Consider the following 12,160-nt stretch of genomic DNA (forward strand, 5'->3'; position numbering starts at 1 on the left):
CTCCCGATTCTATCCATTTCTTACCACCTCTACAACCGAGTAGCTGACCCCGGTAAGAGCGCTCGTACGGCTTCGTGTTGCCAATCAAACAGGCCAAAAAGAATGAAACAAAATAAATCGTTACGAAATACGGCCTTGGGGATGTCTCGATTTCTTCTATACTGTCTATCTTGCACACTTGCTGGTTTATATGGCTTTGCCACCTCAAACCATACTAGCCAAATCAATATGTTTCCTGCTAAAAAGTAAACAATATAGACACATCGCCGCCAAGAAAGCTTGCTTTTTCTACACATCACTGTTAACAAAAAAGCGAAACCAGATGCTGCGACATCATTACATTTTTCTTTTTATCCCGCGTTAGAGAGCACGCGTTTTTTTGTTTGTTGGTTTGCGCAGAAAAACCAAAATGTGTGTCACACTGCAGCCACCACAAATCAGCAGTCGTTCAGGCCACCGCTGCTTAAACACCTCCGGCCTTGCGCAGCTTGAACTTGATCCACGAATTGATAGACACGTTGTGACGCATTCGTATCAGTTTGCGAGTAAGCCGAGTCCTTGACAAACAGCGCAGTTACGCAGTGATTTAGGTGGACTCCCGAGGCACACGCGACACTCCTGACCGTCTTGTCTAGGGGCGAGCTGTCTCCGGACAAGCAGATGCGCGGGCAAAGAGCAAAACGATCACACAGAAAGAAAAGCAGGAGCAAATAAGAATATAGCGGTGCTTTAAAGCCTGAAGTCGATTTCTTTTTTTGGAGGATTCGGTGCAACGCTACGTTATTGACCTCGTGCAGTCACGCCCCAATGGTTGTGTTTTCCGTGTCCTAACACTCGGATGAACTGGCGATTTTCGTCGTCTTGAGTTTTGTTTATTTCCTTCCTTCGTTCGCTTCTTTCTTTTATATCCTGATAATACCACAGTCGAGACGTCGTGATTTGTAATCCTTGTCACGCCTCGGTGACTCCATTTGTTTTCTTTCCAGTTCATCTCTGAGAAAGCAGAGTTATCAAGTTGTCCTCCAGAGTGTAAAATTAACAAAGCACGTTACCGTCAGCTTGTATTAACAAAGCACGTTGTTCAGTGTTTGCACAATTCCTCTGCGTTCCGTGAAAGAGAAAACTTTTCTATCCTTGTCATAGCCAAGACAGCGAAAAAAAAAAAGAGGAAACAGTTCAGTAAATTTGCCTTTTCTTCGCGATGGTTATTAAAAAATCAATCACCGAAGCGAAAGAGTATTTGCATTTCAGGTACTGATATTAATGCAAGTAAATGAAAAGAAAACCAGCCGGCCAGTGTTAACGAAGCTATTACTGTCATGTTCAAAGTTCTTATGCGATCTTTTTTTTCTTCCTTTTTTTGTCAGGACAGACCTCTGCCTATCGTTGCGGACGGTCGCCTGCTCAAAGCTTTGCCTGGTAAGTACGTCCGAAACATTTTATCCGATAAATACTACTATAGCGTCGCTGAATGTTCGATAGCACTAGCACCATTTCAGTATCAATATTTGAATATCAATGTGAGCATGCAGCAGCGGCGCCCTGGCTGCCCGCTGCTGGGTGACGTATGCCACAACGTCGCCACGAGGGGCGCGGCTTAGCGCTCGCTGCAGCCTCCCAGGTTCAGTTTCGCACGCTCTGACCGCGGGAATTCATAGCGCCACAATTCTACGGGTATTTTTTTTTTCAGATACAAAACTTGATATGGCCTGCACGGAGATCTGGCTTTAATTTTTCCATTATGAGAGCCCGCTGAAATTAAAAGCTCAAAAGTAAATTAGTGAAGTTTTGTTAATTAGCGACTAATTTCCACCTAGTGGTCGCCATCACTGACGGCGTCAGGGATGGCTTGTCTCCGAAGAAAGCCGCCTTTTATTTCAAAACGGCTATATTTAAATATTGCTTAAAGACTTCGTAGAAAGATCCGGTATAGCTACAATTATATCCTCACAAGATACTCGGCATGCGAATAAACAGCCACGCCAAAGTCAGGTGAGTAAGCAAAGAAAACTTCGGTTTAGAAATTACCTTTTAGAATTTTACGGTGTTGTATGACATTTACTATATACTGGGTCATGAATGGTAATTATGTAAGAGCGACAACTATCTAAACCACTATCAGCACAGCAGGTAAAAAGAAAAACTTGGTTATAAATATGTAAGTGTTTTTCCACATAAGTTAGTTTTACGGTCGTCAGTAGGCAATGAGGCAGCAAGGATGTGTGGGAAGTCCTCAAAGCCGTTCGTATAAACTCGAGAGAAAGGTCCAACTGGCCTGCTCCCAGATTTTGTGCCAGGCCCGTCAATATAGATCGATACACTAGAGGCGAACGGCTGCACATTGTGCTAAAAATAAAGCGACCTTTTGACAAACACCAGGTCGCAGGGAAAACAGCCATAGACAGAGCCACACAGCATTTCCGCATGTTGTGCGCATCCCCTGAAAAGCCGACTAATTGAAAGAGACTGGTGAAATGTAAACGCTCACCTGAGCGAGCACAGACATCACGTTGCTTCATTTGCGTCCTTCCACGAGTAAATCTGAAAACTAAAGCGGTTCTGCAAACTCGTACAAAACTGGTAGACGTTGAATTCAGGCGCAGACAGGCATGTTGCGCGTTGGAACCCAAGTGCCCAGCCGGTGTACGGGCGCTACTGTAAAAATAAAAAGTAATAATGATAATAATGATAAAAAGAAGCAGAGAAAAAAAAAGATAACCCGACGCCCACAGGCGCAGCTCCATTAAATTGGCGGCTCCCTTCTCCGCTGCTGGAAAGGCAAAAGCCTGCATCCAGCTCGAGAAATGAGCCCCCTATGCGCGTCCGAGACAAAAGGGCTGGAACGAAATGCATACGCAAGTGCCGGCTGGGAGGCAGCGCGCGTACACGCTACGCTAAGTACAAGTAGAACAGTGCAGTTTCCAGGAATCTATAGCCAGCTACAGCTGATCAAAGCGCGAACTAGAGCAGCTAGTACGTGCAAAAGTAATTGAATGGTTTGAAAGTGGTCGATAAATGGCTGACCTGATAAATGCCCTGGCTATAGCCTGCAATTTCATTTTTTTTTTTCGCTCAACAAATGTTAGCAATTCGGTTATTCATTTCTCTTGCCAGACTATTTCTGCGTCTGCCGTTTCATTTCCGGACACGACGACACCGGTTTGTTTGGTGGCCGAAGCGGGTACAATTCAACAGTGCATGAGTATAAAAAAGCACCCACGTATTGCGATTTAGGTGCATCACCTTGCGATGTTCAAAGGGCCCCTCACCATGTGTGGCCGTCTTGAGCGGACAAGCGCCGCGCATAAAGTGCACACTTACGATAGTGTCTGCTAAGTATTACATCCCTACGCACCGCGGAAAGCACTTAAATTTCAAACCAAACACCATTCGCCCTTAAACAAACTTGAATTATGGGGTTTTAAGCGCCGAAACCATGATCTCATTATGACGCAGGCTGTAGTCGACGATTCCGGAAATTTATAACAACTGGGGTTCTTTAACGAGTCCCCATCGCCCCCATCGAAATGCAGCGGCCGTAGCTGGGATTCAATCCCGCGTCCTCGGGCTCGGCAGCCCGACACCTTAGCCACTAAGCAACCACGGCGGGTAACCGCTTGCCCGTCTCGCGGGCGCCGCCCTCCCAGCTTGAGTGTCGATGTCAACTGCACAAGTGCTCCTACGTACATGGCCCTGCTGTGATGTCACTCCTAGTGACACGTGACTTCGATAAATATTCGAGGCGACGTCAGTTATTTGTTGTTATGTTGCTTTAATAGACGAATTAAAGTATAGAGAAAATAATAAAACATACAAACCGAATGCCTGCGTGTTTTTGTTTTACTTCGTATCGTAGCAAGAGAGATGTACTTCCGTTTCGTCCGCTTGTTCCCACGTCGCGCTGTGGCAGCGCAGAGAACGAAACTATGTAATTTTCTACCGTCTGCCAGCGCCGCGATCATGCTCTTTCATCCTCTCGCGCCTGCCTCAGTGCTCGTGATTGTGGCACTGACTTATACCGCTAATCAGGTGTTCTGGTGAAGAGCGCGCGAAATCGTCCGCTGTGCAAAACAAGACAAACGCAAGAGCTCGCCGCCAGACCGTCATTCAGCAAAAACGCGAGAGAGATAAAGGAACGAGGCGGGGTCGTGACGTATGCGTCCCGCGATCCTCTGTCTCCGGTGTGGTAGAACGCGGAGAAGGAATTGCGCTTGCGGAGGCTAGAACGGGAAAGTGGGGGGAGTGTCTATCTTGGCGGCGACGCTCACCTCCTGAAATATCATGGGTTCGCGGCTCTTCAAGTGTTTATATAGCTGCTATAAATAAATTAATTTGAAAAATTCTTGGGTTGGAACACTCCTTAGAGGACAAGGGACAACTTCACGAAAATTTGCTATGTTGCCGGGTAAGGGTATCTTTAAAACTAAATCCTGGGCACTTCCCTATACGACGTCCCTCACAGGACGGGTGTTGCTCCGGTACGTAAATCATTGTAAATTATTATTATTTCTTTGCTTTCTTGTGCAGACTTGGGATGCACGAAAAAAACTTTGATGGGTGCCTGACGGGTGCATGCCACTCGGACAGCAATAACTTCCTACAACAACACAAATAAGGGCGCAAAGTACACGGATATGACAAGTATACCAGATATTTAGAATCTTCCGGATGTGTCTGATTCAGCCCCTCAGTTAGCCAACACCGAGTATAGCTTTCACAACACTGAACACATTTAGTGAGCCGAAGTATGCGAAAGAGTTGGCGTCGTTCATCCCGCGATCTGCTTTGACACCAAGTCCTCGGGCCTTCCAGTAGAACGGACAACGCGCAAAGCAGCCACATACCCAACGCTCTTCCTCGCCGGTGCCGGAATAACCGAGAGCTCAGGCGAGCGCTTTTTTGCGGAGAAGAAGCGAGAAGCTCACTGGCGATGTAAACGAGCGCTCTCGTGGCACGACGGAACGCAAATGAGCTCGACGCAACCGCGTTTTCCGGCGAGTAGCACGCACCGATGAGCAACAACCCTCGAAGCGTGGAAGCCTTTTCAAAACACGCGCACAGAGAAGGCGCGACGATACACGCGCATATCATCGGGTTAAACTTGTGCTAATACCTACTGCAGTGGCTGATGGGGGATGGGGGTTTAGGTTTTGGGAGAACTATGGGTTTATACGCCATAAATAAGAGCTCGCTTGGAACCTCTGACTTAGTGCAATAATAGTGTGCAAGCAAACTTGGCGTCTAAATTTGTCATCTTACACAACATGCGTGGAGCGTTCAGCATAAGCGCAATAAAGGAAACTAATGATGTGATGTCAATATCGTTCTAGCGATCCCTTCCTTTCGACCATGCTTAACTGCTGCAGGAAACTATTCGAACTGCTAGTGCCTCTTTCATTCTATGTTGTTTCCTTTCACACTGGTGGAGGTGTGAAGCACAGGTACCATGTATATCATCAGTGTACAATCGAAACGCGCTTCTGGCTGACCTTATTTCATTCTATTCTCTCATTTTCCTCCCCTTCAAACAATTCCGCCTCTACAGCTATCAACTTGCAGTAACAAAACCGAACGTCCAATCAATTCAGGTCATTCTCATGAAAATCCGCTTTTCATTCGACGGAGGAGAACTATTTGTCATTGAACTAACGGTTGTTCAAGTTGGAGGCTGTTCATTCCTCTCAAACGCTTGACGGTGTTCTTTCACATTCGGTGCCCAAGCATGCTATCTCCAGGCTCGCTATCACATCCTGCCCATGCCACGCTCTAATGATGGCAGGGAACGTCCAGCGAGGCGATTCTGTTCAGCTCTAAGAGGGCAGCGTGTGGGAACTCCTGACGGTCATGATGCCCAAGGGCGTTTCCTGCACACTATACTATGAATATAAAGGAAGAGCTCAAACGAACCTTCAAAAAAAAAAAAAAAAACGAATCACTTCCTAGTGTAAGGTTCAACTATGACCAGAGATTATTTACGAGAAGAAGCTTTTTTTTTTACCACACACTTAGACCGCCGAAAACCTTGCCTAGCTCAAGGGCGTCATTTCCCATGCCTTTGACAGTGAACACCATCAGAGGTGTTTAGTGTCATATTTCACGGCGTTCTGCATCTCCCGCCATGAGAAGAGGCCCATTACGTAATGGAAAGTTCAGGATTCTTACAAAATACTCACGAAGCTTGCTGACGGATTCCCGCACATGACATTTCGAGGCAGGTGGCGTTTTCTGAAGTTTGTGGCGGGTTGCATAGCTGAGCGCGAAACGTGTTTTCGGAGGCAAAGCTTTGAAGAAACTTGCGAGAGGAGCCGGTTATATAAAAAAAAAAGGCCCGCAAAGAACGGTGTCGAGCGCCAGGAAACCTGTGCGAGCTCGGCGCATAATGCGGAACCCCTTTCTCCTCCCCACGTAGTCTCCTGTAGCCGATCGTCTCTAAGTCTTCTTGACGCCAACTCGCGGGAGCCCTTCGCTCCACGGAGACGACCGCCGTCGGTGTCCGCTTCCTTCTCTGCATTTAAAGCGATCTATCATTGAGAAAGTGAGGGCGATCGAATACACTGCTGCGAAAAACGATGCGCCATACTTACTTATACATTTATTTATTTATTTATTTTACCACCAAAATTTTACAGCATAGTATACGGTGGAGGGGCAAAGCAAGAAATGCAAAACAGCGCATCAAAAACACAAAACATAAAGAGGACATGTTAGTCACTTCTAGGAATCTGTCAGGGTTAGTAATACAGGTGGTGTGGGTGGCCAGGTGATTGCAGTCACGGCAAGTTTTTGGTAGGCAATAATGGGAATATTTTACAGTGTTTCTTCGACAAATATAGACTTTATAATGATGATTAAGGCGAGGTGATATGAAAGGCGCCGGTCGTATCCAGCGCAAATTAAGTACGCGATTGGGATATTAGATTTTTTTTTGCAAAACGCAGAGGTGAGACAATTTTCTGTGCATTGCCAGGGAAGGAAGACTAAGGTTAGCTTTCATGACAGTTACACCGGAGGTTCGACGATAGTTGGACAGTATGAAACGTGCCAAGCGATTCCGAACGACTTCGAGCTTTTGAAAGGTGTTAGCTGGCCGTGGTCCCATATGGTTGAAGCGTAGTCTAGTACAAGACCACCATAAGTGGCAAATAACTATTTTTTTACTAACAATGACGCAACGGAAAAGTTTAGTTTTATGTAACAGAGCATGCGATTGAATTTGGATGTTACGTAGAAGATGTGTACGGACCATAAGAAAGAGTTAATAATGTGTACACCAAGATACTTGTAAGGCAGAATAGATTCAAGCGGTATTAAGCTTAAAGAATATTCGTAGTTAAGGAAAGATGTGTTATCATGGGAACGTTCCATTCCTTTATACTTAGAACTTACTGGGGACTCAGAGGTTGTGGCAGGTTGCATAGCTGAGCGCGAAACGTGTTTTCGGAGGCAAAGCTTTGAAGAAACTTGCGAGAGGAGCCGCTTATATATAAAAAAAAAGGCCCGGAAAGAACGGTGTCGAGCGCCAGGAAACCTTCATGAAATCACTGGACATTCAAGCAACGGGGCGTCAGAGAATGAAGACAGGACTGATGTACTCACTGGATTGTTTTGTTTAGTGCCGCGTAGACAACACTACAAAAAAGAGACTATTTATTATAACTACATATGTCTGCTTGGAGTCGTGCGTTTTGGGACGTTACTAACCGTATACTTACAGTGACACAATGGAAGCAAAGTAAAGGCGAGAAATCAAAATTATCTCTAGAGAAAAGACATTTTGGTTTTAACGTAGTTTGTTTTTATGCCTTCGGGAATAATTACGAACAGAATACGAGCACCAGTAAGAATCTTCCAAGTGATCTCAACTATACTTGCGATACACCAGGTAGGTAGCCAAGAAAAAAAAAATTAATTCGTATGCCGTTCGGACTGGGGAAATGAACGAAGGAGAAATATTTGCAGGTGTCCAAATATCGTCGGGAGGCGGGATTAAAGAGTTGAAACTTAGTCGATGTATTCCAGTCGTAAATTCACTGGAGCATGCAACACCTCAAGCTAACAAAACGCAACGCGCTTTGACATCGCTAGCTTTGGGACCATGACGTCCATGTTTTAACAAGGCATAATTGGGCAGTTGGTCACCGTGCTATGGTACGGGAAATAATGTAGACAGTAAGCGCCAGTTCATGGGTGTGATGCACGTAAAGTAGTAAATGATAGCCACTGCTCAGGGAAGAAAAGTAGCAAAATGCTTGAAGTAAGCCTGAGTTCCGAAACCCTTCCGAATCGTTCTCTAAGTTTCTCGAACAATGGGCCAGCAAGCTAATCTGGACTACAAAAAATAAGTATTCTTACAAACTGCAATTCGTTATTACGAGTGCCAAGGAGTAGCTGGCTGGCTGATCGAGCAGCATATTACACAAATAACAGTAATAATGAGTAAAAAATTGCTTTGGGAGCACATAACAAAGCGCACAGCAGTCGGCAAAGCTATGCGCAAATATGAACGTTGAAAAAACGACAAAGACTTATAGACAAGCAGAAAAATTTAGATATTAGCATCTTTTTTGAAATACGCATTAATATCGTCCTGAAGATTCTTTTAGTCATCATAAATACCCCTGAGCACGTTGTCATTGAAGGAACAGTACTACACAAGACAAATACAAAGTTAGATTTGTTGAATTTGCCACCAATTAAGAACACAATGGTAGCACGGCCTAATTTAAACACATCTTGGCAAGGAACGGAGCTTCATTCTTAGCGTCGAAGAACGGGCGAAAATGTTTAATTTACGAGCGTTGTGAGGGGATCATTTCGACGGCGCCGGGGTGATACCATACTCGGGGACACCCAGGTTGCCCATCGGTGAGCGACCTGGGCTAGCTTTATTTCGGAGTATTACTTCTGGAATAAGGGTCGGCTCCATTGCTGCCTCAGAAACGCATACCACGGTGTGAACTGGACAATCGGCCGCTGTCTGTGCAGGTGCTGCTGGAACACCGCGCCCATCGCCCGTCGGCCCATAAAGCGGTGAAGGCGTTTTTGTGTTTCTTAAGGACGACGGGTTTGTGCGACCATCTGTGACTATTAATGCAATTTCTGCAAAACCACACGCGTCAGCGAACTTGCCGTAATTTCCTTCTTTCCTTCCCTCCTTTCTCTCCCTGTGATCTTTGTTTTCCCTTTTCCCAATCCCCCGGTGTAGGGTAGCCAACCGGACGTTATTCTGGTTAACCTCCCTGCCTTCTACTTTTCTCTTTCCTCCTCCCTCCTCCTCCTCATACCACGGTGTGAGCGCCGACGAATGAAAGAATTTTCCAGGGATTTGTGGAAGCCGCGCCGCCATCCGCTGGCGAGCATGCACGAGATTGACACAGTTGTGGTGCACGGAGGGGGGAGACGGTCGCGCCATGGCGCTGCCTTGCTTGTATAAGAACTGCGCGTTGAAGGTGTCGCACAAAAGGCGCGCCGCTCCACTTCGTGCTTGCCTATTTCTTTATGGGGAGACGTTGAAAGCGAACAAAGCGGGCGCCTGGATGAGGGAGGTGCACAGCCGGCGAGGGGAAAGTGCTCGCACGAGGCTGACATTGTGCCACCCCTCGCGCGGCTTTCCCCGGGTGATCCCAGTTCAGTCTCGACAATAGGGGCGCTGTGCACGCGCCGGTAATAGGCACGGCGGGCCGAGGGGGAGTTGAGAAATAAAAACGAAACTGTATCGGGAAATTTGATCCGCCCATTTCCGTTTGCTTGCCACGAGAATGATCATGCCGTAATGTAGAAACAGCAAAGCTCACACAGGCAGACAGAAGGTTTGTGGAGAAGGAGAGTCGAAAGGGCGTCGGCTCTTTTTTTTTAATTTTTTGCTGGATAGTCTGTAGACATGAAACGGAAGGTCTTCGCAGGCCCACGGACATAAAGCAACGGGCACCTATTGTGTTTTCGGCTTTAAAACGATTGTGCACCTGAAACGGCAAGATGGGCTCTATTCTTTGGGCCTTTGTACGTCCACCATTTCTTCTACCATTTTCACAATGCCCCCCATATTATTTGTGGGGGCCACTGAACTCGTGGCGAGGCGAGGAGGTTCTCTGGAGCAATGCTCTGTTTGCTTAAACGCGGTTCTGTGGATCGACCACCCACTGACGGAGTCTAAAAAAAGGGCCAGCAAGCGTTTCACAGAGCTCGTATGCAGGGCGGAAAAAGACAGCAAGAGCACAATTTCTGTACGCTAATCTCATATCTTACGCTATTGACTTGGTCATATATGTGCATTAGCATTACAGCCACTAGGATGTGACTTATAAGCTGTCGCTTCCCTGAGGAAAACTTCATCACTGCCACAACAAAGTTCTTCACTCAAGAACAGAGTTTTCCGGTGCGATATAACGCCATGACCAAATGATTTATTGGAATTCAGTAGAAATGTGGCTAACGTAGGAATTATTGCAAGTCACTATTTGTGTTTTCCACTCGTAATATCACGCTCTTTATTCGCTATGCTATAGATTCGCAACATAATATAGCTATCTTGATTGGAGAGTGTGCGTTTCCAAGTGTGTCTTATTGTGCAAAAGGAACATGCAAAAAGAAAGTAGCAGGAAACGTCATCTGCTGGAACATACAAATAAACTGAAAAGCGAGGTCCTGGGAAATCCTTCCTTCATTTTGCCATTTATTTCTAAAAATGCGCGTGTGCGATTGCAGCCTCACGCAAAGCGCCATTCTTGCGTTCCGAGTTTGTCGGTTTGCTCTCATCATTCGACACATGTGCACTAAAAGCGTGGCAGATTATTGGTCGCAACATTTGTCTCCAATTAACCTGACAGTTTGCTTTCTCCTTGAGCGCTTCAATGAGATGCTATTTCGTTAAACTATTTTTACGGAAGGCAGAAGCACTCTTTGCGGCGATCAACAGGACAGAACAGCTAAATAAGTCACTTTTGTCACCGTCTTTTTCAGGGATACTAAGGAGCCGGGCTATGTGCTTCAGGTAGCGTTAAAGTTGGCGCTGCGTGTATGTGCACGTATACCGTCAACTTTTTTTTTCCTTTTCATCTTTCAGTACCCTTTTCCCGTTCCCTCAATGCAGGCTAATCAATTGGGCCGCAGCCTGGTTCACCTCTGCTTTTCTCTTACCACTTCTCTTTCTCACTCGCCTGCCCCTTATCATATCTCTCTCGATAACTGCCACCAATTAAGAACGCAATGGTAGCCTTGTATTGCGTCTAGAATTTGCCATCGATGCGGGAAAACGCTCAAGGACAGGCAAACTGCTAGGGGTAGGCTCAAGCAAACCTTAAGATTGGACTGCTGTGGTTCTTGAAGCAGTCGGTAAACTATCATGAAGGGAAGAGTATTGGGAAGCTCACAGACAAATTAGCAAAATACAACCTTCCGCACAAGAAGAGATAACAAATAAGTAATAGTTGTTGGTTTTTGCAGCGTTGTTCATCGACACAAGCGCTCCCTCACGGCTGGACTATACCCGTCTGATCGCTCGGGTCAATAGAGACCGGAACTTCTTGGCTCGGGATTAGCTTGGACGGCGGTAGGGGACAGCTCGGGAAAATACGACGAGGCAATGGAAGGATCGTAAAATGCCGGTCTCGTCGCCCCGGTACTTTTTACTGCCCGCCGATGTGCTGCGGTCGACAAGGCGTGGTCCCACTTCCGCGGTCACGCTTCCCTCGGCATGTTTTATTCTTCGGATCTTTCTTGCTTTCTCTTTCGTTATCTTTATTTTAGTTCTAGTTTTCGCTTTTTTGCATCGCCGTTGTCCCTCCACATTTGTTCTGCCTAAAACTGTGCAGCATACTATAAGGCTGATATTGAACGCTGGAGCTCTGAATTTGCCAGACTGTTGGTAGTTTGCAACGCTTTGGGAAACAGGAGAACAGAGGTGCTCGATCTTTTGTCAGACACAACTACACAAAGTTAACAGACAATGAAGCTAAGAAACGTATAGGGACAACGATATGTGGTTTTAAATGAAATGCAGAAGAGAAAGTTCGTGTCTTCTGGCCGGTGCATGTGCATTTGCCAAAACTGATGGCCACAGATGTATGCAAGATACACATAGAAATGGTTCACCGAAGGTTTCTTTCTTTACTATGACTTTATGTGTGATTATCCCCTGCCTTTTTCTTCATATTTACACCTA

General features: G+C 46.1%; 1 protein-coding gene across 2 annotated transcripts in view; it reads left to right on the plus strand.

Annotated features, from left to right (window-relative positions):
* The window catches only part of LOC126521224 (plexin-B-like), a 487,065-nt gene that overhangs the window by 57,681 nt on the left and 417,224 nt on the right, over nucleotides 1–12,160 (plus strand). For both annotated transcript variants that reach the window (XM_055065821.2, XM_055065820.2), the window contains exon 2: nucleotides 1,368–1,419. The gene's annotated coding sequence lies outside the window, so the exon portion shown is untranslated. The remainder of the gene's footprint in view (nucleotides 1–1,367; nucleotides 1,420–12,160) is intronic.

This window comes from Dermacentor andersoni, chromosome 6 (assembly GCF_023375885.2).
Source record: "Dermacentor andersoni chromosome 6, qqDerAnde1_hic_scaffold, whole genome shotgun sequence".
NCBI classification, from domain to species: Eukaryota; Metazoa; Arthropoda; class Arachnida; order Ixodida; family Ixodidae; genus Dermacentor; species Dermacentor andersoni.